The sequence below is a fragment of the Callorhinus ursinus genome, unplaced genomic scaffold (assembly GCF_003265705.2).
Source record: "Callorhinus ursinus isolate GAN/ISIS: 27379988/994484 unplaced genomic scaffold, GSC_fseal_2.0 scaffold12, whole genome shotgun sequence".
In the NCBI taxonomy this organism is placed as follows: Eukaryota; Metazoa; Chordata; class Mammalia; order Carnivora; family Otariidae; genus Callorhinus; species Callorhinus ursinus.
This window is the reverse complement of record NW_027397074.1, coordinates 48,388,988-48,415,450: the sequence shown is the minus strand read 5'-3', so window position 1 is coordinate 48,415,450 and position 26,463 is coordinate 48,388,988.

The following is a 26,463-nucleotide window of genomic DNA, read 5'->3' as shown; positions in this document are numbered from 1 at the left end:
TTTGAATTACTCATTATAACTGCTCCCATGTATATTTGTGATGGATGTGTTAATAAACTTCTGTTTTTCTCTTATTAAAAATAAAAAAAGAATACTTTCAGGTCTGGAACCAAGTGGTAAAGAAGGCAAAATGGAGAGAGAAAAAGCAAGAGTCTTTTGTGTCATCATTCAGTTAGTCATCAAACTATGCCTGGAAGACACTACACCATCGATCTTCTGCTCATGTAAAATATCTCATGCCCCTACTGCTTAAGCTACCTTGTATCCCGGTTTTATGATGTTTGTAACCAAGATCATTCCTACTAATATAGTTTTTTGTCTTCTTTTTTTTTTTCCTCTTTAGGAAGCAATGTCTGAATGAAAGAAATTATCTCTAATCATAGAAATTTAGGCCTTTGAAGTCGGGGAGAGTATTTTTAGAACCTTTCAGAAGCAAGGCGTATTCCATCTATATTCTTTATTCTTTTGCCTGCCATCCTGCCTGTGCCAGGCTCTCCTTCAAAACTCAATTCACTCAGCACCTTGTCTTTGAAGCCCTCTCTGAATTCCCCCTCTTCCCTTCTCCAAAACAAAGTAGATTTTCTCCCTCCATGCTTTTGGTGTATACAAATTGCATATCATGTTGCATTTTTTTTTTTACAAGTCTGTAAGACTCCCAACTCCCCAGAGGCCAGGTTGTTATATCATTTTTTCCCCCTGTATCTCCAGTGCCCCCCATAAAAGTACTCAATAAAAGTGTCAAGGACTGAACTGTGTCCACCCAAAGTTTATATGCTGTACCTCTGAGCCCCAATGTGACTGTATATGGAGATGGGGCCTTTAAAGACATAATTAAGGTTAAATGAGGTCATAGGGTGAGCCCTATTCCAATAGGACCGGTGTCCTTAAAAGAAGAGGAAGGGACACCACTGATACACAGGAAAGGCCATGTGAGGACACAGAGAGAAAGGAGTCATCTGCAAGCGAGGAGAGAGACTTCAGGAGAACCCAAGCTTGACGGCACCTTGATCTTGGACGTCCAGCCTCCAGAACTGGGAGAAAATGAATTTCTGTTGCTTAGGCCTCCCAGTCTGTGGCACTTTGTCGTGGCAGCCTGAGCAGATGAATACAAAAGGAGTGCTGAATGAATGAGTGAGTGTCCTTTAAGAAAGATAGTTCACCTTGCCCCGTAATGGCTGGGACCAGGCCCATCCCTTCTCCACAGAACTGTAATGGTCGGAACGAAACGTCACCGAGGTGGCTTCTCCGTGGCTGAGAGGCAGAAGGGGTGGAATTTGCGCGTGGGCCCCCTCAGCGTCCCCAGTGAGGGCAGGAGAGAGAAGCCATCCTCCTCTCCCATCTCACTCCCTGAGGCCGGGGGCTGAGAGAAAGCCCTGTCCTCCCCTCAGAGGTCAGAGGGGCTGCTCTCTCTCCCATGGTGCCAACGCCCATGTGTGTTGTGTGTGTGAGCAATCCTGCGTGTGGGGGGAAATAAACACCTGGCACTGAAAAAAAAAAAAAGGAAAGAAAGATAGTTCACACATACATATTCATCTGCTGCTATTAAGCACTTAGGTGCTTCCACTACTCCAAGAATATGATTTCAACACAACTCTGACAAATTAGTTTTATTTTAGCTAAGAAAAGGGAGAAAACAACCTATCTCTTTGCCATGGAAAATAAAGAAAGATATTTTCTCCTTAAGTCTTTCCATATCCCTGACTTCTGACTTTTTCTCATTTAGGTTTGCTTTACGCAGAGAATGATGAACCCAGTGGAGACCTGGGAACTATACACAAAGAGGAAATACGACCAAAGAAAGGGGTCGCTTTCATCTCCCATGAAAGCAACGCTGTTTTTGTTGATACATATGGAAAAAATCAGGGCCAATTATGCATTGTGATTTGGCACTGGGGCTGCAGGCTCCCCACAGGCCTTTTCGTTCTTTCCACAGATATACCATTACAGTCCACGGGAGCCCCTCACCCTCTGTTACTGGCAAAGCCATTCCTCAGCGAGATGGACTTAGCCAGAGGCGTCTCTGTCACTGTCAGAATGGGCTTCAAGCACAAAGAGCGTTTCCTGTCCGTTGACTCCAAGGAAGAAGAACCGTACTTGGTCAAGGGAGAACCAAGTTAGGCTCCCGATGGAGACAGTCACACACTGTTTCACACTGCAGGTGTGGGCACCCTTGTCTTGGCACCCTCTCAAGCCTCAGGGAACCCTTAAAACTGCTCCAGTCTCCTGGTATTTCACCGGCTGCTTATTTCACGTGGGCTTTGGGTTGATAATGATTAATCCCCTTCTCTAATCTCCTGGTCTAAATCATTGATATTGAGAATTTTTGAAGTGGAGAATATCAGGGTGTTAGTAGACCTGGTTCTGGACCTGCTGTTTGCTAACTTACTGTATGACTTTGGGCGAGTTCCTGCCCCACTAAGAACCTCAGTCTCCTCATCTATGAAACCAAAGGGTTGGACTGAGTGGTCTCCCAGCTGAAACCATCTCCTGGTTTCAGCTGCCCTCTACAGTAGCCATTAACCACACGTGGCTGTTTATATTTAAATTAATTAAGTGAAATTTAAAATGCAGTTCCTCAGCCTCACATTTCAAGGACTTTAATAGCCACCATGTGGCTAGTGACTCCCATGTTGAACAGCACAGATAAAGCATATTTCCATCATTGCAGAGAGACCAATTGGACAGCCTGGGTCTAATGCTCTCATTTTATCACGACTTTAAACAGATAATTTCGTAGCAAAGCCTGACAGTTGAATAGTACTTTTGTGTTTATTGTGTATTTCAATACATCATAACATTTTTAAAAAGATTTTATTTATTTATCCAAGAGAGAGAGCAAGCGCATGAACAGGAGATGGGGGGGGGGGGGTAGAGGAGGCAGAGGGAGAGGGAGAAGCAGATTCCCCGCTGAGCAGGGAGTCATGACCCCCAGAGATCATGACCTGAGCTGAAGGCAGACGCTTAACCAACTGAGTCACCCAGGCGCCCCTTCGATGCATCATAACTTTTAACCACCCAAAATAGGTAGGAGAGGTATTACTATGCCTGCCTTGTCAGATGAGCACCCTAACTCAAAGAGTAAATGAGCTCAAACTCCTGTAGGGTCATGCTGCTGATGACCACAGCGCTTTCCAAATCCAGCACTCTCTCTAACACCTGGCACCTTGTCACAGGGAAAAGACGTATGTGGCCTGGCTAAGGTCCCTCCAACCCATGGCAGCATGGGAAATAAGACCCAGCCATTAAGAGCAGATCTAGGGACACTGTGCCTTAGTTTAAGATTTTACCTCCGCACGCCCTCGCTGTGGGACCACAGACCAGTTATTTAACGTCTCCGGGCTCCTTTTCCCTCATCTGTCAAATGAGATTGGCAAGAGTACCCACTGCTTGTGAGAATTACAGGAGCAGACACAAATGAAGGGCTTAGGTCAGGAAGTCAGGCACATAACAACTGTTCACTAAAAGCTAGCGACTGTGATGACTACCGTTAGCACTGCCTTTATTCTTCTCCAGGACTGCACTTCCTCTCGGCCCCCTCGGACCCACTGACAGCCCTTGCACACTTCCTGCCAGCTTATCTAAGGAAAGACGCCACTCTTACACATGGACAACAGCTCCCTTTTTTGAAACTTACTGAGAGATTTGGCCTCATAACCTCCTGTGGCCACGAGTTCCCCGGATTAATTACAAGTTGTTTAGGAAGAGCTCTCTCAGAGGGATTGGATTAATCCGTCTGGGCAGCGTGCCACAAGCAAATGGCTTTTCCCATTTAATTTTTCCAGAACTCTTTGGTGCCAGGAACACATCATGTGCCTGCCCCCAAGGAAGGCCTGGCCACAGGAGGTGCCACCAGGGCATGCGGATGAGGGGCGGGGGTAGAGGGCACCTGCAGAGCCTCCTGCAGGGTTTCTCCTCCAGAGCAGGGTCCAACAGCCCGAATGCAAAGCTGGCTCTGCCCAGCGTGCATTTCATCTTCTGGGAAAGGCACGGTAGACACGTGTCCCCCAGTGATGACTTTTCCTTCCCTGTCCCACCACAGTGGAGTGCCGCAAAGAACAATATTTATGCCGACGGAGCCACAGAGCATGGGGGGCCAGGCTACAAAGCCCGGCTCTCTGAGAGCTTAGGAGGTGGGGGGCTGCCCCCGAGTGGGCCGGCAGGGCACAGGCCTGAGTCCACAGGTGTTTCCGCCAACCCGCCCATGCTCTCCTGGGGCCCAGCCAAGGATCCCCAAGTAAACAAGGATCCTTCAGCCATGCTTCATTTCTCTAGGAGCCAGGAATGGAACTGTGGTCAGACCCTTGGTGTCTCTCGAGGCAAGAAAATGAAGTGCTTTTGCTACAGGATGCAGCCATGGAGCATCATGGCACACGAGGGGTGGCGCCGAGCATTAACGGGGCCCTGTTTGTGGAGTCTACCTGCTGACTACCATGGAGCACCTCAACCCAAGCCGCATGCACACCTACGGGGAAGAGGCACTCACTCGTTCATTCGTTTGTTTGTTCATTCATTCATTCAACAATAACTTCCTGAGCACTTGGTCTTGGGAGGATTCTGAGATAAGTAAAATCCAGTCGCTCTTGCAAGAACCCCAGAGAGCTGTGGGAAGTAGAAAGGAGGAAAGAAAAATGAGGTGACAGTAGAGGAAGTGCTCAAACTGAGACCCCAGCAGAGGGCTAAGAGGCCCACACAGGTCCGAGGGAATGACATGGGAGCTGGGTCTCAGGGGCTGACTGAGAATTTAGAGATGCCGGGCTGGGGGAGAGGAGCTGTCGGGGAGATCTCTTTGTGCAGCCTGGTCGAATACTATACAGACTTTTGGTCCAAAAGATGGAGAAAGCCTTTGGTGGGCTGTGAGGAAAGGTGTGATGTGATCTGAATGCTGTTCTGTCGATAACAGATTGTTGAGGGGAAGGATGGGAGCAAGAAGACCGGTTTGGGGGGCTCTTACAATAATTCAAATGACAGACGATGTGGGCTTGTTGTATAGCAGACACACTATCAGTGTTGGAGGAAGGACACACGCAGGCATCATCCCATCCACTCGTGATATTCTTTACCATCTGGCCAGACAAAACCTTCTCCCTCCTTCAGCAAGGATAACCCTCAAGTAATAGTTAGAGCCTCTATCTTCCTATTCCTTGCTCTAATTTTCCTCCAAGTCTTCAAATAGCCACTAGGCTCGTTGAGTTTCCCTTCATAGCATGCTCTCGGAATCTAAGAGCTTTGCAGAGTGCCTGCTCCATCTCTGGGGTAGTAGGAACCCCATTCCGTGGAATCAAGGGGACCCCGCTTTGGAGAATAATATTGGATCAAGCCAAACTTGAGCACAGGGGAAGCCTAAAAATCCCCACAGACCCAAGCACTGCTCTGAGGCTTCAGTACGAGAGATAGGGAATGACAGATACCTAAACTCCACGAGAGTACAATAGATGCTATTCTTTCCGGAGTTCTTAGGAGAGACCCTAGCTGACTTAGAGCAGACTCTCTTTTGTTTCATTTCTCTCCCTTACATGGTGAGCAGTGTCCTTCAAAGGAAGCATTTAGAGGAAAATGTCTCCACAGGCCTGATCCTTTTCTTTGAAAACATAATAACGCTCAAGAATGACAACAATGTAAATCACCAGAATCATTAGGCAGAATCTCAATGAATTAAAATTGCTTACATCAGGGGAAGATTAGGTCAGCTGCCTTGAAGGGAACCAGAGAGCTGGGGTTCGCTGACTCCCAGCCTTTCAAAAGCAAATATTGTCAGAGCTGCACCATCTCGGTAGCCTGGATAGTCAAGCCTGATAAGCCCATCCTTGTCTGGAAAAGAACAAATTACCCTGCCACTCAGGGTCCAAGACCCCTTCACTACCCAGCCCACAAAGACAAATTACCCTGGAAATGCTGATAGGATTGACCCTCCAGAAAGCCTAGGTCTGTCCCACAAGCATGGGCTACCTCTGCTCATAAAATTTGGGTTGGAGGGGACAGGGCTCCCATGCAAGTCCAAGATGCTGCCTCCTGAGAAAAGTTACATTCAAATGGCCAAGCAAACCCAGGAAGGTCTGAATGCCCCAAGGGGGAGGGAAATCCTCGGAAAAGCAAAATAGAGCCATTATGTCTCAGGCCTAGGAAAAGCCTGAGAGATTCTAGCGCCTGAAACGAATAACAGGAAAAATATGTCAGATGTGCGGTTGTGGCATAAATCATGAACAAAAACACAATTATCAGACTCCGGAGAAGCAGGAGGAGTAGTCGCCCGAGTACGATTCTCAATAACTATTGAATACAATTTCCACCGCCCCCCAGGGGCAGGCAGTTTGTAACCACGTTTATTTTAGGATGTCAGGAGTGATTGCCCTGGGAAGTTATGGCGTACTCTTTTTTTTTTTTTTTCCCATTTGTAATAAAGTAACATTTATCTCCAAGAAATTGGGACTTGATTCCTTCTGAGAGTTAAACGCAGTCCAGACCTCCAGTGACCCAGACGAGGAAGGAGAGAATGGCCTGAGGGATTAAATGGTGCAAGCCCCCAGTTGTGTAGGGATCCCACCTTCCATTTCCTGGTGTCCTTCCTCTTCACAGGCGAGCCTTGATGTATCTGATTTGTGCTTCATGATTTGGGCCCTCCTTTGCAATCTCTCCTGACCGGGTGAAGCAACCCCCTGGTGGATGAAAGCGCAGTGCTTAATGCTTGGGTTGGGGGTAAGACCGCCGGGTTCAAGTTCGAGACCCGCCGCTTCTTAGTTGAATAGTCTTGGGGAAGTTGGGTAATAACTCCGTACCTCCCCTCCTTCTCAATAAAACAGGAAGAAAGCAGTCGAGAAGATTAAATTAGATCATCCATGTAAAACCACTCAGCTCTCATGAAATACCTGCAGAACGGAATTAAGAATAGACTAGGGATGAGGAGAAGGAAAGAACAAGGGTCTGCATGATGCGTGAAACACAAGCCTTAAGCCCCTGCTCCCTGGATAATCAAGAGCTGACCTAGTGAAAACGGTAGTGACTATCCAACAGCAAACCGTTTTCACCTTGGAGAGAAATATTTTTATATTTTAAAAATTAGCAAGAGAAAAATGACTTAAGATGGGTAGCAATCCAGAGGGTCAGTTATCAACTGTCATCAAAATAGAGGCAAGTGACTCAAAGCAGCCCAGGCAGAGAGAAATACCTAGGAAAGATTTATCTGCAGCCTCTGAGCATGGCCATTCTCTGCTACACGGCAAGGAATCGTCTCGGTCCGTCACAGGGAATTTAAAATAGAGGATGCAGGAGCCAGCCTTCTCAGAAAATGAGAGACCCAGAATGGAAAGGTCCAACAATTCATTTTTATGATGTTACATGATTCTCAAATATTATTTAAATAATAACAGCTCAATGAAGTATCCCCATTTTACAGATGAGGAGATTTGAGGCTCAGGAAGGGACCAAAAGTCATGTCACCCGTTAGGTGGAAAGGCTGGGATTACACACAAGTTTGTCTGACTTCCAAGCCAGTGCATCCAAACATCGGAGGGTCACTAACCACACACATGTGGAAAGAGATATCGATTAATCTACTATGCCCATTAACAAGTCAGTCTTTCGTTAACAACAGATGGAAATGATGGTAAAGCGACCTTTATTCTTCCTTTACTGGGTCTTCCCCGCCCCCCCCCCAGTAAAGCAGTTACCCTCGGGCATGTTTCTGTGAGGCAATTTGAGGTTTCAGTGTCCCATAATGTCAAGCTGCCAAGCAGAAAAGGAAAGCCAGTTTTAACAATGCATCTCATTTTTCACCTAATTAGTACCAACACACTTAGGGATGTTAAGGGTGAAGTCTGAGCTGTCAGCTGCTGGCAAACACAAACCCATCAGTGTAAATCTCATCCCGGACCGGGGAAGGGGGGGGTGCGTTTCCCCAGTTGAAGGCTGTTTTTCTTGGCTGGGTGGTTGACAAAGCAGGGTCCCTTTCCTTCTATGTCTCTGGTTCTGGGTGAGTCTGGTGCTGCCTCAAACAAGGCTGACCTCCCTTCCAGCCTAGGAGTTTCTTGTGATCCTTTACACCCAAGAAGCCTGGCTCTGAGGGAGTGAAGCGACAGGGCCACCCCTTCTTTCGCCCGGGGAATAGAAGCTGCATTATATCAACTGTCCACCACTATGGATTCTCCCTGCACTCTATTTACAAAATGGAAACAGATGAATTCAATCAAACATAAGCCCCCCGAATTATGGCTTCCTTTATACCTTGTGGTAAAGGAATTTATACATAATTGGCACATGATTTTCTCCAGTGGTTTCAAGTTGTTCCCAAACGTAAAAAGGAACCTTTCAGTTTGGGAATGAGATGGTTTTGTTTCAAACCAATCCATCATGCCTTCCAAAGGCAGAGAGAGGGTGGTTCGGCTGAGCGAAACCAGGAAAGCGGCCAGGGGTCGTGGCCTCGCTGCTTTAATTGGGGCGGATGGAGGCAGGCGGAGGGTCAGTGAGAAGAGCAGCACAAAACCTCCTTTTGGCACTTGTGCGGGTTCTGGGGAGTGAGACTGTTACGTTGGAGATGGAAAGCCATGGACTCCCCCACATTTATCACTGCAGTCTGTTATTGGACCACGAGATACAGAGGTAAGTCCTCCCCCTTTGCAGGTCAAGGTCAGCCAACACCCAATGACTCCACCTTTTACAGACTCTATAGATCAAAAACACCCTCCACCAGCAAAAGCCAATTGACATAATTGGCTGGCACCAAAAAGCAACGTAGTCATCTTTCAGCTATGTTTACGCAAATCTTTAATGAGAGTCAACATAGAAAACAAGGAAAGACCACTCTACATTTGGCTTTAAAAAGCTGGGTTTGGAGCCTGAGAGGTCTTCCTAAATTACTATTAACACAGTCAACAGGTTAATATGTGTTCAAGGCTTCCATCCAAATGGGGCAGCTAGATAATGATCTGATTACACTAAGGTAAACAAAAGGGCAATTGAGCTCTCGCCCCTGGATCAGGAGGCATCTTAAAAGCTCTTTCATATTTATTTTCCACAATTTAGCAAGCTCAAAAGGGAAATGTTCAACTTCGTTAGAGAGGATTGTTTACATGTTGTGGAAACAGCAGGTCACTCCAGGTTCTCAAGGCATTAAAGATTCATGTAGGATTTTTACGGAGGTCTTAGGCCTTAATGGTTCCACCTGCAAACTTCCCTCAGAGACGGTGGATACAAATTTGGGACGATAGAAGCACCATTCGATGAGAGAGAACATCTGCCATAACCTGTTACAAATTTCTGTTTGGGGGCAAGGAGGCCTTTGTTATCAAGAGAGTCTGGATCAATTGTGAACCCATGGTCTTGCAAGCGCAGGACATCAAATGTGACTCTTTGGGATGCTACATTGAGTTTGGTTCCTCTCTGATCCCTCTCCCAGAAAAACAGGAGCCAGGAGCTCTGGTCCACAGAGGAGAGTAACCTGGCAGGAGCCCAGGCCAAGTGTGCATCCAGTAGTGAAAGCCAAAGGGCTCAGGGTCCTGGGAGAGCTTTGTAAGAATATCACTGAAATTAAAGCCTGGACCATGGGCCCAGCTGAGGGTAGTGGGTAGGGACCACTGGAAGTAGAGCAGTGGTTTGGAGATTATGAGACAGCCCCTGAGAAGGAGCCCCATGACCACTATTTATGAGACCTGTGGCACACAGCCTCTAAGATGACCCCCCAATGATCACTACCTCCTGGTATTACAGCCTCGTGCAACACCATCCCCAGAGTATGATCTGGACCTAGTGACGAGCTTTTAACCAATAGAAAATGGGATGCTATGAGATTCCTGTCAAAGTAAACCAGAGCCAAACAGAAGTTAGAGCAGTGAAGGCAAACTTTATTTGGGAACTATTGCAATAGAGGAAGAGTGGTCTCACTTTAGAATCGGGCACGATTCTAAATCCAAGAAGGACAAGTGGGGATTTTGGCCATGGCGCAGGATGGCGATCAGTGGATGGAAAATGACTAAGAGGAAACATGAGGAATGAGGGGCATCTGGCTAACCTGACACAGCAGAATTCTTCCTGAAGGCAGGCCAGGCTGATAAGATATGGAGGGTTGGGAATGAGGAATTTTACCAGTTATCAAGAGTGGTCAGATACCAAGGGTAGAGGATTCTGGCTAAACTGACTCCATAGGATTCTTGCTAAACCTGGAGTAAGCAGGCCAAAGACAGAACCAAGTTCTGCGCTTGAAGGACTTAGAGGAGCCTGACTCATGTTAAGTCAAGTAAGGTTATTACAAAAAGAGGTGGCTTCTGCCTTACCCTTCTTGCTCTCCCATGTGCTTGCTCTGATGGAATCCAGCTGCCATGTTACGAGATGCCCTATGGAGAGGTCCACATGGCAAGGAACTGAAGAAGGACTCCAGCTGAAAGAAAGCGAAGAACTGAAATTCTCCAACCAGTAGGCTTCAAGGAACTGAATTCTGCTTGGGCGTGGTCCCCCCCCCTCAGCCTTCAGATGAGACCACAGCCACAGCTGACACCACGGTGGCAACCTTGTGAAAGACCTTTGAGGCAGAGACACCCATCTAAGCCACACCTACCTTGCAGAAAGTGTAACATAAATGTTTCTGACTTTAAGCTGCTAGGTTTGGGGGGTAATTCATTACACAATAAAAGAAAATGAATACAGGGCCTCTATGGTCCCAGATGGAGAGGAAGTCACCGAAGTTTCTCGTGGGCACTAGGACTTGATCTTCAGAGCCTCTGGGCATCTAGAGGGCGGCTGCCTTAGTGGTCGGGTGATTCCTTCATTTGCTATGGAAGCACATGAGCAGGAGTCCTGCTGTAACTCACCATCATTAAGCAACACAGCAAATCACAAAGGGCACACAGCAATTGTGGAATAGCAGTACAAAGCAAAGGGAACAGAGAGGAAAACCTACCAGGGTAGTCTCTGCAGATAAGTTTTACGACCGAAAAGAACAGAATCCATGTCCAGGATAATAACAACCAAATGGAAGAAAGCCTTAGGGTTTACAAAGTGTTTTATATCTGTGATGTCCTCTACCCCTCACAAACACCCTGCAAGTTTCTTCTTGGACCTGGAGGGATCATTTGGAAGGATTAGTAGAGGAGCACAATTTCCCACATACCCAAATCAGAAGGATGGTCCTTGTCTATTTGAGGAGACTGACCTCTTTGACCAAGCACAAAGCTTCAGGTGAGGAAGGAAAGGGCTGCCTGCCTAGCCAGCTGGATGGGCTGCATCGATCCCAGCCAACACAGAGAAAGGCCACAAGTAAGTCATACTCACACCTGTACCCCAGGGCAGAGGCTATTTCCAAGTGTGCCGATGAGGACATTACAATTTGTGGAGCTTGTCCAAGTTAGCACAGCCGGGACATGGTACGAGTGGAAATTGGGCCCAGGTCTGACATCACACCCTGTGGCTTTTCTACATCCCAAGCTAAGTTGTTGACCACTTAGCATACAAGTCCAAGTTAAGACCTCTTCCTAAGTTGCCCAAGCACTTTCCTCCAGGCCTCAGCAGTAAACAAATGAACAAGGAGAATAGGAGAATATTAATAAAGGGGCTTCCGCATTTGGAAGTCTCTCATACCCTCTGATATAAAAGATCAGGATGAATAGGCATGCCCCTCATTCCCAGTCCATGCTCTAGCTGAAGCTAATTGTTCTTCCTCTTCTCCACTCCTCAGTTCCAGTCAACCCCAGTCCTTTGCCCTCCAACATATGGAGCAAATCTGCTTCTTCTCTCCTCTACTGTTTGCACGGCCGTAGCGCAGGTGACACCCTCCCTCCCCTTGCCGGCTTCATAACCAGCAACCTCATCTCTGGGCTGGGGCCTTATCCACAGAGCGAATCTGTCCAAACCCAGATCTGACCCTACTGCTTGTTTCTTTCAAACCCCACAATGTCTCCCTGTATATTACAGGATGAATTTCATCTCTTTAAATCACATACACGGTCTTCCATGGACGGTCTGACCACCATCCATCTCAGCAGCTCAGTTCTGCCCCCTCCTTGCCCCCTTGTTTATGTTCCAGCCATGGCTGGGACAGCTTCTGTTTCCTCAAACAGATCATGTTGTCCCACGCTCCAGACCTTTCCTAGAACTGTTCCCTCAATGGGAACCACCCCTTTCCTCTTACACACTTGACTAAATCCTATCCCATCCCTAAAACCTAGGCATCTCTTCCTACCCCCCCTTCCCCTCTCCAATATAGTCCCTCCTTCCTCCGCGCTCCCATTATACTCTCAGCGTCCATCCACCATCACATCACATTATAGCATCATCCATGTATGCGGCCTGCCTCCCACGCCAGCTTGGGGCAGGAGCCTGCGCGAGGAAGGAAGCATGCACGAGTGGCCAGGGTGCTTGTATGCAAAATAAAAAGACAAGAAAAGGCATGGGTTCACACACTTACCTTGGACACAGATTCCGGCTTGCTCACTCACTCTTTTCTCAGAGCAAAATGTTCATACAACCATACCTAAGTGGCAAAAGATAAAAAATAAAATTTAAAAAATCCTCTTTCTGGATTCAAATCTAGCACGACTGAGGGAGCCCCAGGCGATGTGCGGGAATGTCAGGCTAAGCAGCTGCAGAGATATGGGTGTGTTTCTCAGAACGATAATGCCACCAAATGCCCCACTGAAAAGCGTTTGAGGTGCAAATGGATTTGTAAGGGCCCTAGTATTGTCTCTTTCTGGGGGAAAATAAAAGCATTTGCAGGTCAAATAAATTTGAGAAATGCTGCATAATTGTATATTAAAAGCTCTGACACGTTCTGAAGTTGTTGTTTTTAAAAGGTGTATAAATGTCTTCAATCTAACATTCCCCAAATACATGTGATTATGGCCCATCCCTCCCTGTGTCTCTTTTCCACACATCATCATCCACAGTATTCCCAGTCTAAGCACATTTTAAGAAGCGCTAGTTGAATGAAAGTGTGTTTAAGCTATAGAATCAAGCAGACCCTGGTTTGACTCTGCTCACCAGGTTCTAGCAGTAGGTGCGGCTCATTTGAATATCCCAACCTTACTGAATTTCCTCACCTCTGCAAAAAGCTCAGTAATGTCCACCTGGGGGATTGTTGTGAGGATTAAAAGAGATACTTTAAGTTAATCACTTGACACTTGGTAAGTATTTAGTTGCTAATTCAATTTCTTTCCCCAGCATTTCCTTACTTTCCCCCTAGGGCCCTCCCTGTAGGGCCTTAAACCCTCTGGTAAAGAGGTAAATGTCAACTGCAGGATTATTTGCTTTTTAGGACACCAAGCAAGCAAACACCAAGCTTTACTAATTTTTTTCTACTAAACCAACCTAAAATCGTATTTACTGCAGGCAATCCAGCAAGTCCTCCTGTTCAAACTGACTAATCGTTATTTCCAAATAATGACTTCTTTTGTGCCACAGATATCAGAAGACCATGACACAGACAATAAAGCAGAATGTCCTGGCGCCCGTGAGACGCTCAGTTATAAATTAGCTCCCCAACTAGAGAACTGGGGCCACCAGGGTACTATTCAGAACACACAGCACACACAACCTTCATTTTGTTTCTCTTCCTTTGAATAAAAATGTGTCTGATGCTTCACCTACAATGAAAATATTCTACAAGCTGTAAAAAACAAAAGTAATAACACACTTCATAGGCATGCATAACCATGAGATAATTGTGCTTCTCAGTTCGTTGATGTCACCCCCCCCCTCCCAACGGGGGTGTTATAATGCATGCCTTGTTGTGTGGTAGTTCCCCAAAATATTATTCGTAGGAGGTTTATAATAACAAAGCATTACCATAATAAATACTGGTCACAAGAGTCTTCTATCAGAGAAGCCTACTAAACTTGCTCACATTCCCTACCCTTGAATCAAGATTAAATTTCACTTTTTTAATCAAAGATTCTAAATCCTAAGAACTCTGAACCTTGAAATTGATACCCTTTTTAGAAAGAAAAATTAGATCGGAACTGTCAGAAGGAGAGATCAAAATGACAGGAGGCAAATCAGATGACGTGCGTGTAAGAGGTTTTCTTTAGTTCAGCTGTCAGGGAAACACTGAAGCGTCTTATCTCCCCAAAAGCCCCAAAGCCACTGTCCCAGGCCAGGCAAGCCAAAATTGTTTTAAGAAAAAATAAAGGCACAAAAGCTTTCTTAGGAAAGTCACATTTAAAGTGTTACTTAAGCCCACATCTTCGACCAGTAACAAACAGGAGACCAGGATGGTAGTAGGCAAATGAGAGAAGAAATTATTTATACTAAAGATCAAATCCTGTTAAAAAGAACTCTAAAGAGACCAGGGTTGTTTAATTATTCTACCCTATTACCCTATCAAATATTCTTTCAAGTAAGTGGGTCAGGATTTAGACCTTGGAAATTTAATTATTATACATAATTTCGTTGGAGAAGCATTTGTTAGAATGTGATCTGACCTTCAGCTTTGATTGAAAAGAGAGCGTATTTTTTTAAAAAAATCCCTTTATAATGAAGTATTGGTGACTTCTTTTGAGGGGTCACTGTCCGAAAGTCTCTCGGATCATTTAAAGTTGACAGTGCGGCAGGGTTAAATCTGTAGTTAAGAAAGATGTGACATAGAGGTTTTTAAAGCTGTTGTGCTCTGAAAGTTAGCTGGGATGCCACTTGCCTTTGCCCCTACAAGAAAATATTCAGAAAGGGTTTGCACACAGGCTCCCTGTCTTTGTAAGGAGTACATAGTGATCCTGGGAGAATGAATGACTGGTCCCAATTCTTTACTCTCCCTTGCCCTGGCCTCGTCATGGGCCAAGTGTACTTCCCTAGCTGCATCAGGAAGGGTTCCATCAGAGAAGCAGAATCATGATGAGGGATATGCTGGATTTATTATAGGACTGAGACCTTCTGTGATCTCGGGAGTGAGTTAAACAGTCCCTTGAAGGGCATCGTGCTTGCATCTGGTGCCAGGCCTGAGGCCAGCAAGGCCAGCACTTGGGCAGAAAAACTGTATGCAAAGCAGGGCAGAGCGATGGCCAACCAGAGCCCACAAGAATGCGCTAGTTCCTACATGGGTGTCTCACTGCCTCCAAGCCCCCTACATTTAGACAGATCCGCAGAAGAGTTGGTGCATTCCTCCTCTGAGCCCCGCCCCGCCCCGGCCCCACTTGGAGCTGCCCAGGAGCCCAGCCCATGTTTCAGAGCAGCTGAAGAAAGAAAGCCTGGTGGAACCAAAGGAGCTGTGGGGTGGCTGCCGCCCACACCAACAAGGCAAGCCAGCAGACGGCCTGTGAGAGCAGCAGCTAGAGATCTGACCCTGGCAGCACTTCCACCGTGCAGAGAGTGTGCCCATTTCCCCTGTGGGGCCAGCCCGATTCCCGAATCATGCAAGAAAGGCCATTCTGAGAAACAGAGCTCCAGCTTAGCTAAGCCACCACACTGCCCCAACTTTGAATTCAGCCCTATGACTTGCCTTGACCAATGGCAAGAAGTGACGGCATACCCGTTCGATGTCCAGAACTTCAGAGACCTCAAGTTCTGCCGGACCTCTTACGCAGAACTGAAGAGTCGCAGAGCGAGCTCAACGCAACATCAGCAGCCACGGCCTGAAGCAGAGGACTCCAACCAAGCCCCAACTAGATGAGCTAAATTGCCACCAATCTGCAGATGTGTGAGCAACCGCAGAGATGGTTATTGAAGCCCCTGGGTTTGGGGAAGCAACTGATGCAGACCCAACTTTACTTGATGATTAAGGACCCCTCTCCCTACCCATCACCCTCAGAGCCTGAATTTCCGCAGTTGTACCAGGCCCCTGCTGCCCACGAGCACATGCCCACGATGTGAGGCAGCAGAAACCCCACAACGGGAATCCAGCCCACTTGCCTGATTTCAGGGCACCCTCTTTCCAAAAACAAAAGAGCACCAATTCAACATTAAACCTCAACTATTGCCACAACAGAACAAAACCTTGAGAAATACAGTGAAAGCAATGCACAAGTCATGCATAGAGACAAATCTAAAATCTGATTGAGGGACGTGAAAAAATGGGAAGAGACACGATGTTCCTACTGGGAAGAATCAGCATTGTCAAGAGGCTAGTCCTCCAAATTAAATTATGTATGTCCTGTAATTGTACTTAAAACCCCAGTGGGGTTTGGGTGGGGAAAGCCTGCTAACATTATGAGGGAAAAGAAATGCGTGGGAATAGCTGAGAATTACTTTTTTCCAAGGTAAGGGAAACACACTTGGAGCCTGGTGGTGAAGGCCCTTCTGACTCCAAGGACGCCATGAACACTGGCTTCAAAGACCTCCACTTCTGTTTCCTCTCAAGGACATGCCAAGGCACTCCGTTTAGAGACTCAATAAAAACTGATGAGGTAAGCACATATCCACAAACACGCAAATAAAAGTTTTGTGTGTGTGTGTGTGCGCGCGGGCACGCGTGAGTGTGTTTGAATTTCTTGTTTTAGGCACGCCTTTCCATTCTTCGAGCTACTTCAAAAGCCTAGAAGTTGGGATTTGTCCCTGGACAAGAGAGAAACCAAGAGGCAACCCAGTGGCTTCCAAATACACCCTTGATGGTGCAGAAGCTGTCAAGTGCTTGGTGGTGATTTAGACTCAAAACAGATCACTGCCCAGGCCAGCGGGCGAGAGACTGATATGAAAAGTCTCAAGTTTTGCAGCAGATCTGAGATGGACAGAGCTGAGGTTGGTTAGTTTGGTCTTTCAGAAAAAGGCTTCATTTGCACTCAAAAGCCTTCTGTTTCTAACCATCAAAGCCCTGAGTATCAAGGAAATCACACACCAGCCCCCTAAGACTCACCTGTGGGTTTTCCTGACTGCTAGGCTGTTCCTTATGTGAGCAGCATCAGCTACAGACTTTTGAGTCGAAGGCCACACCAACCGTGATAAGATTTTGAGAGAGAGCTCAAGCAAGCAAGTTTACATCAGCCAACAAATAGTCCCCAGCTCCTTCTGTGGGCCAGAGCCAAGGGCAACTCAGAGAATAATGATGGGGCTGCTCCCAAGAAGGCTGCAGCCCAGAGGGGGCCTGGAGCTGGAGTGAGGTCCATGGATAACCAATGCGGGGCTGAGTGTGGTGAGTGGGGTAGGTCAGTTAGGGAGAGGATTCAATAGTAGAAAGTCCTGGGTTTAAACCCCTCTTCCATAGACCATTATCACTGTGAGCAAACTACCTGGCCTCTAAGAGGCTCTCCTTTCCACCAGCAGAAGTTAGGTAATCCTGGTTCCCACTTGCTAGATCCTCCTGGGATTCAGTAAGAAAGTTAAGTAAAGCCCTTTACACTGTGCCTGACACACAGTAGCACTCTGTAGATGTTTTGCATATAAATGATTGTTGAAAACAATGTTGTTACGTGCTGGGCTGTAGACACTTTCAATCGGCAGCAGCGGGTGGGATTGGGGCTATTGAATGAGCCTAAGGAGTTGGATTAGACTTCTCAAGAGGAGGGCATGTTTGAACTGGAGCTTCAAGACTGAAGGGGGTTTCAACAATGCGTGATGAGGGAGCGCTTTCCAGGATGAAGAAAGAACAGGTGCAGAAGGGTAGAGGTGAAAAGTGACATAGAGGAGGCTAGCCCAGGCTGTGGGGTGCCCGGTGTGCCGTGGTGAGGGGCGGGGGCTTCATCACATAGGCAATGGGGTGGTCATGGAAATGTGTAAAGTAGGACTGATGACATCCTGGTCAGATAACATCCATTTCTTATACCAACTTTCCCTTCTAAAGAAAAAAAACTTCAAATCAGAGAAAAGTAAGTGAGGGACGGCTAACAAGCAGGCAGCCCCAGAGTCCACTCGTCCATCACACTTCGGATCCTGTACAGCCTATTATGCTCTACTTTGTGGGACCTATTCTTCCCACCATACCCTGGCCAGGCAAGCCTGGTTGCCAGGCTGTTCCATTTTCCCAAAGCCCCTTCAGGTATAAGAAAATATTTTTCCACTGGGAGTCTACTAAATGTCATGTCTAATTTAATCCTAAATACATTTCCACAGAAAAAGGAGTCAGATGAGTAAACCTCTCCTAAGTCCCTGATTTCTTGTTTCCCTAGCCCTTCACCCACATCTCCGTTCCATCTTATTTTTTCTTTCTTTCTTTCTTTTTTTTTTTTTTCTTTGTAAGGAAAGTAAAAGTGGACAGGGGAGGGGAGGGGACAACTCTGCCACTTACTGATTTGTTTTCCATCCTTAGCCCTGGATTTCTTTCTCTCTGACCTGCACTGAGACAGGACAGATGGAACAGTGCCAAAGGGAGACTAACTTATTTATCTTGAAAGCATAAATTACCTCCAATTATCAGAATACCAATCATATCCAAGTAAGCACCTCTGCCTCTCCTTAAACCTCTTGGTTTTCTCAGCTGCTCACTTAAGTTTTCGCAAGATAGCAGAAGGTCAGAAAGTCAGGGACAAACTTAGCTTTGCTGTAGACCTAAGCCCCCTCCCCATTCCACCTCTGTTTTCTTCCCTGCTCTTCTTTGCGGGTAGACCTTCAATGATTCCAATCAGAGTGACATGGTGGGAAGAGCCCTGGTTAGGAACAGGAGACCGGGCTTAGCATGGGCTTTGCCACCACAGTCCCATGGGAAGCCACCCTCTTCTTTCCCCTGAGGCTCACACTCCACATATGTAGGACAAGGGAACTGAAAAGTTTCTCCCCCAAGACCCCTTCCCATTCTCACTGCCATGATTTCAAGATTCCAACTCGAGTTCACCTTTTGTTTCTGAATCATGCTCAGTTTGATTTCAAATAATTTATTAAAGCCTCCTTGTGCTGTATGCGTTAGCACAGAGCTACCTGAAGTGTGGCTATGGACCCAGGCCAGTCTGCAGACTGTTACTGATGAGATAAGCTGGCAAAGTTGAGAGCAAGTGACAGAAACTTTCTGGCAGTTTGACATGGCTGTGACATCCACATGCATGACAAGCCACCTCGTTGGTTGCACTTGCCCAATGAGTTGCATGTGGCACGAACTGTGTCTGAGCTATATGCCATAGGAGCATATATAAACAGAATGGAAATCAGAAAGAAACAAATACTCCAACCAGGTGTCAAGGTCAGCATCAACAGTCACAAATCATGTGGCTAGTTTGTACCATTGATATGATGTGATGAGGATGGCCTCTGTGGTCTTCGTCCCAATAACTCATAACCCCAGTCTTCTCATGAGAAAAAATATCAGACAAATTCCAGTAATGGGACATTCTACAAAATACTTGCCCACTGCCCCTTAAAACTGTCAAAGTCATCAAAAAAAGGCAAGTCTGAAAAATGCCATAGCCGAGAGGAGCTAAGGAGTCAAGCTGATTAAATATAATGTGGTATCCTGGAGGGGATACTAGAACAGATAAGGGACATTAGGTAAAAACTAAGGAAATCTAAATAACCATGCACTTTAGTTAATTCATTTCTTAAAAAGAGAAACAAACTGGTCCTTACCACAGATAATTTAAGAAGAATCATTCTAGCATATATTAATTTATTTAATCCTCCCAAAAGCCCTGGGAGGTATGGAGAGTAAGCGTTATGGTTGGTATTTTATGGAAATTTTGACTCCACTTCTCTTGACTTCTATTGTCTCTCTTGCTCTTACCCACTTGCTTTTCTGGGTACACATTTATCCAACTTTAAGCTATTTTTCTGATTAAAAATAATATGCTTGGTGTAAAAAAATAGAAAATATATACAAGAATAAACAGATTCCTTTAAAAAAAAATCACCAATTATTTCCCCAATCCATAGCCAACGGTTGTTAAACTTCAGTCTTTTTCTGAGCACCTACCATTCCTAAGTGCGAAGAGGAGAGAGTGTGGTCCCGGAACTGAGAGAGACAGCAAGCAACCCCCGGGCAAAGAGGGTCATCCACCAAGAGATCAGCAGATGGGACCTCCGCTGGAGAGATATAGCCAGACTGCTGGAAAAGGGAGGGGACAAAGTGAGGAGCAGCCTGATGGTCCATACACAAATGAGAAGGTGCTCCTTGAGGTGAAGGGGCTGCAAAGGCAAGGGAGAGAGGGCTAGACAGTAAAACAAGGCACTGGAGGAGGTGAGAGGGGCGGGGTCAAGAGCCGTGGTGGGGGGTGGGGAGGCAAGCATTAGAACAAAGGACTGGATTCCTCAGAAACGAAGTGAAACAATGAGGAAGGATAAAAATACAGGGATTTCTAAAGCACAAAGGACACTTCAAGTCAAACGACCTCATCTTTTTTCGGCAAAGTAGGTTATGAGGTCACCTACTACTGAGGAGGAGACAAAAACACAATCCGAGTTTAAGTGTGAAACATTTCTCAGCTGTGTCCATGGACAGCCGCTACACTTGAACAAACTGTGGAGTTGGCATTGGTGCGCTTTCAACCTTGTGACAGCAAACCCTGAAAGGAAGCCCCGTAGTCACCCGTGAGCTTTCCCAAGCTGGGCACAGATTGCTTCATCAGCCAAGAGTTGAATTCAACATTCCCCACGTACAGAGTTGTGTGACTCAGCATGAGACAGACTTTTAACCCTCATTACCTAGAGGATGAAGTGATCTCGCACCGTATGATATTCCAGTGAGGAACCTGAGGTCATGAAGAACATCAGAACCCACTACAAACAGAGAAAGCAAACCACAGTGAGAACGGAGTTCTATAAAATGTTGACTAGAGGCCCGGAGGAGTTATGGATGTGTCCCGAGGAGTAAAGAGGAGGGAATCCTCCGCTAGGTCTGGTAGCCACTACTACCATCAGGATGGTATACCCTCTCCCCTTCTACCTTGGAAACGAGCCCTGATTTTGTTGGGAACAACAAGATGCTCAGCCAAGAGACTATATTTCCACCCCTCCTCTTCAGGTGGAATGGCATGTGGCATGGTTCTAGTTAAGTTATATAAGCAGAAGCTGTTGGACGAAGTTACCAGAGAGCCCCTTAAGATGTGGGGATGGGAGAAGGAAAAGGAGGAGCGCGGACTCAGCCATCTCCTGCAGTTTCTCTCTTTGTCTACCCCCTTCATCGTCTCTAGAACATGAAAGAGATGCCAGAGGAGAAGGGCAGGGCGCAACCATTGCTCTGCAGAGAAGAAAGCCAAGAGATCACCAAGAACCTGGACCCTGACATCCTGAGCCATGGTTCTGAGATCAGCAGCTGTGTGCCTCCAGACTGCTCATTGTCAAAGTAAAATAGGACCGGTAATTTGTTTAAGGCTCTGCTTTTGGGGGCTTTGTTCCTCCCAGCCCAATATAATCCCCAGTCCACGGACTAGGCAACATTTCATTTCAATCATTAATTTAGAAATAGTGTGTCAGATATTTGCTTGTACTTGAGTTTCATGTAGCAAATGCCCCTTGAAAGAACCAGGCCATCATTTAGGGGCTTGGAAATCTTTTTGTAGAACTGAGTGTTTTGTTTTGGGGGTGTCTGTCTTTGCTGTAAAGCGAGCTGACCTACATGCACAACATACGATAAGCATGAAGCAGCCCAACTGGTTTTATTAGTTTTCCTTGGGCTTTGGTCTAAAAAGGCTTCTTGCTGAGTTGATTTCACCCCCGATAACTTCCTTCACACTCCACTTCCTAATCGAAAAAGGCCCACATCAGGGGTAGAGAAACAGAGACCAGTCCTTTCCCACCCCTCTCTTGGGACTCCTTAGCTCTTTACTATACCGCTGGGCTGGCTTAGCAAAAGCAATCTGATGTCCAGAATTTCCTGGCAGCCTTCCATGAGTCTGTCTGCCTCATCAGAAAACTCCAATCAGTAAGTCTGTGGGCAAAAGGGAGTCTGATCTCACTGGTGGTGTTGCCACACTTTTGTTCTTTTTCTGATATATTCTGTATTCATAGTGGTTTTGTTCCTTTTCAGTTCTGAAAGCTGACATGATTTTGGAAAGTGAACCGCGCTTCGCTAAATTCTGGCCCATCCCCCGCCTCAGGTGAAACTCTCTAAGCCGTTAAGCTTCAGGTAAATCTCCCCAGAGGAGGGCTTTTTGTATTAGATTCCAAGAGCTACCATTCCTTACCGCCTTGATTTTAAAGATTTTTTATTTATTTTTTGACAGAGAAGACACAGTGAGAGAGGGAACACAAGCAAGGGGAGTGGGAGAGGGAGAAGCAGGCTCCCCGCAGAGCAAGGAGCCCGATGCGGGGCTCGATCCCAGGACCCTGGGATCATGACCTGAGCCGAAGGCAGACGCTTAATGACTGAGCCACCCAGGCGCCCCACCGCCTTGATTTTAAAACTGTTAGTTGCAATGTAGCTTTTCTAAATTAAAGCAAAAGGGGAAGGCCAATACATAAAACCAGTAAAAGCAGGGTTGTTCTCATTAAAGTGTAGGTGGGTGAGGGAAGGGAAGAGGTGTGTGAGGGGAAAACAGCTGGGAGACCCTGCGGATTTACCATAGCCTTTCCCCAAGGAAAACATCCATGGGGATCCTTCAAGGAACCCTGGGATTCCAAGGAACACTGTCCAAAACCCATTTTGCCAGTAAGTCCAGAGTGGCAGGAAGAGGTTTCATCACTGTCTTTAAGATAAGGAAGCTAAAGGCAACTTGAATCCAGGACACTGGGGATGTGGGATGAAAAGAGTCTACTTAAAACCTCCCCTCCATTCCAAATAGTAGTGATCATTTTCAAGCCCTTTGCATTTTGTCTGGATTTGTCTTCAATGGGCTCGAAAAGCTTGTTGATTTGCCAAACCTAAATGGACTTGGATCGTTACTATAGCTCCCTAGCATTTTCTAAGTTGCAAAGTAATGAGCCTGTGGTATAGGCGGATGAGCCATATTATATGACCCACAAGCAGTGATTGTGAATTAGGGACTGGATTAAGGGACACGTTCTTTGGGGTGAGGTCCTTAGCGTAAACAGAAGGTATTCCCTCGCCCACAATGCCAAATTCTATTCATGTGTTCTACAAGACACAAGACAAAAGGCTCTTATCCACCAGAAGCTCAGTTTCCTTATCAGCAAAATGGAAAGAGTAATCCCAGGTATTTCCTAGAGTAGCCCTGGGGGCCAAAGGAAATAAGGTCACAAAGTTCTTTGTGCCCAACATACCCTAGAAGTTCAATTTCCTGTGTCCTTCCTTCTATTTGCCTTATAGGGCAGCAGGAGAGGACAGGGTGGACCTGCTCTGATTAATTTAAGAAAGGCAGAGTAGTGAGTGGTTGGCACCCCCGGGCTCAGGACCACAGGTAAAGCTCGGCCCTGGGCCCCCACCAAGCTCTCCAAGCTCAGAACGTCCCAGCTCTTCCATCTTCACACACACCAGCGCTCTCTTTCTTTCCTCGGTTTGTTCTTTTCTTCACTTGTCAGGTCGCTGGGAGGGGCCCCTCACCACTTGCAATGACCGTCTTTGCTCTGCCTTCAACAACGCAGCTTCCATTTCATTCTGAGCGTGCTGGCTCCTTAAAAAGGGGTTCCTTTGACCAATAGCAGAGTTGAATGTGAGAGTGAGGAAAATGTTTCCCCTTTCCTGCTCTGATTTGGACCCATTTTTGACAGAGTAGAGAGTCCAGGACCCCATGTGGCATCGCCTGCAAACTGTGGCCAAGAAGCCATTTATTTCCACTCAGGACTGGTCCTGCAACCTGAAAATCCCACCACAAAGCTGTCTTCAAATTACCCCAGTGGTTAGAAGCTGCATTACTTTCAGATCTGATGGGAGTCCACCAAGATTTTGGTAGCAACCAGTGGAAGAAAACCCCCCGATACTGTCTACCTCCCACTCCATCTTGCCTTTTAACACTTCTAAGGAAGTTTCTCTTCTGTCTCTTGCTAAAAACTAGTGGTAGTCGTAAGAGAACTAATATAGTTGGATTTCCTCTTTCAAGCCTGGCCTCATGCGAGACACTTGACACTACTTTAACCCATGCCATAGCCCTTAGGGCCAAGTATCATTATCACCATTTTAAGTGAAGACACTGAGGTTAAACGCTGCAAAGTTCATCATTCAAGTTGAGCTTTTAGAGAGCGGAGCTGTGCTTTGTTCACTTTTGTCGCCAGACCACAGTTCCTGGAATATCGTGGGGACTCTCTCAGAAGGGTCAGCTCTCTGGGTACAGGGATGGTGACTAAGATTAGGAACCCAGGCCAGGAGTAAGGTGTCAGGGAGTGCACTCAGGCTGACGAAGGGGAAGGTCTGGAGAAAGGCCTTCTGCGTGGAGCGTGGAGCTTGCTGTCTGGCTTTCCCCAGTGATGGGTTCGAGGTTGCAAAGGGAAGCAGGCTTTAGAGTGGGAGGGAAACACCCGAGCTTGGATTCCCATTCTGCCGGTTTACAATCTCTGTCACTTTTGTCATCTTATATGATCTCTTTGAGCCTTCATTTTCCATCTGAAACAAACAGAGATAACAATATTTATCTCAGACAGTCATGAGTATTAAATGAGAGAACATATGTGAAATTTCCTAGCCCAGATCTTGGCATACAAACGATGCTCCATAAACACTTGTTTCTGCCTTCCCTTCCCCCACCAGCCCAAAGCATCAACTGACTCTTTATAAGGTGACAGGTTTGTACTAAGTACCATCACAACCTCCAATGTTCACAATCTCGATGTCTTTATGAAATGGTACAGTATCTAGAAATGACGATTTAAAAAAAAATTCAGAATACTGAAATGAGAATACGATACAGTGGATTACTGTCTTCATTTCACGTCCCCCCCCCCGTAATTGAAACCACTTTCAAGTTTTATTTAGTACAAAATTAATTTCACATTTTCATCAAGGAACTCATGTGGATCCCAGGGTGATTCAAATTTTCCAATACAGAAATTCATAGCATTCATTACTGGTATTTTTCAAGACAAAAGAGTTTATGCCAGAGGAGACCATTTTGGTCCTGCTGTATGAGCAAAATAAAAAACTTTTTACATGACACTTCCAAATTTAGGCTTGACATTAATGTTTCATAAGAGAACTGATTAAAAAAAAGTCCTCATCGGTTACCCAGCCTCAACTTTCTCATTTCCCAAATAAAAAGCGCAATTTCATTTACCTTAGAAATGAACTGGCTTCCTCTTGTCCTCAACCCAGAAACGACACTGGGCTTGCTTGTCAGGGAGAAATGGACATTATGTCAACATATGTGGGTGAAGTTCTGACCACGGAAACCGGGACAGTTGGCGTCCTGCGCTTTCTTGCTGGTCCAGGCTACCCGGAGCGACCCCGGGACAGTTCACAGTGGCTCGAGCGATACCTCGTGGCATCAGGACAAGGACCCACCTAGGCTGGATTCTATCCCAGGCAAAGAAAAGCAGAGGCTGTGCTTTGGGACATCAGTCCTACGCATTTTAGGGAGCACTCGCTGCTGTTATTCTCTAGGACATAAGCTAGGGTCAGAAAAAACAGCCAAACTGGGGCAGGTGAGCAGGGGCCAGTGGCCAGAGAAAGGTGAGGGGGTGCCTTCTGGACACCCCTGTGCCCACGCTGCCTCAGCATGTTCCCACTTGTCCTGACCCCAAAATTCCTCACCTGCCTCTTTCTGGTGCTGGAATCAAAACCATCGTCTTTCCTAGCCCTGCCCCAGGCCCTGGGAGCACCTCTCAGCCATCCTTGGGATGCAGTCAGTCTTCGGTTCCCTAGCACTTAGGAGATCTGACATTTGTGCCCAGGCTTAACACTCTTAGTTCATGGTCCCTCTCTTTTTTTGAGGTAAAATTCCCTTGACATTAAAGGTAAAATTGAGGTAATTTGGGGTAAAATTCCCTTAACATTAAAATTCACCATTTTAACCATTTTAAGGTGTGCAATTCAGGGGCTTTTAGTAAATTCACCATGTTGTGCAACCATCACCACTATCTCATTCCAGAACATTTTCATTATCCCCAGAGAAACCCTGTCCCCACTAAGTAGCCACTCCATATTCCCCGCTCCCCCCCCCCCCCCCCCCCCCCGCCCCCAGCTCCTGGCAACAGCTAATCCACTCCTGTCTCTATGGATCTGCCTATTCTGGACAATCCGTCATAAGCAGCACTTTTGCCTTGGGCAAAACCATGAGAAATGAAGTTCAGAAGAAGGCCCAACCCGTTTTTAAGATATCAACATGTCGTCAACAAAACAGTAAATTGCCCTCAGAGTAGATTGCATGTATTTTGTTCTATTATCTCATTCCCTAAAATCCATCTGTGGCATTGCAATAAACCCAGAGTCTTAGTCAACAGCATGCATGCACGGATAGCTACATGGGTCCAAATATGTCCCTGCACATGCATGTATGTCACCGTACATACACGTTCTGTTTACCCAGAAAGGTGACGTTCCCTGGTCTCTGCACTGAAAGGCCTTGCTACTGTCAAATGAGAGGTAGCACATTTTGAGACGGGCTAGTGAGAAGGGCTCTCGATTACAGCCTGGCACAGTGGGAAAAACAGCGCCGATGGATTTGGGCCAAGTCACTCTTGCACTTGGGTCTCATGGACTCTGTTCCCCCTCTCGATCTATTCTCTGTGCTCCTAGAAGTTCAGGAAGGGGGCTGTAATGCACTGATCTGTCTGAGGCTTCCTGGCAGCACTAGGGGAGCACAATACGGTTTT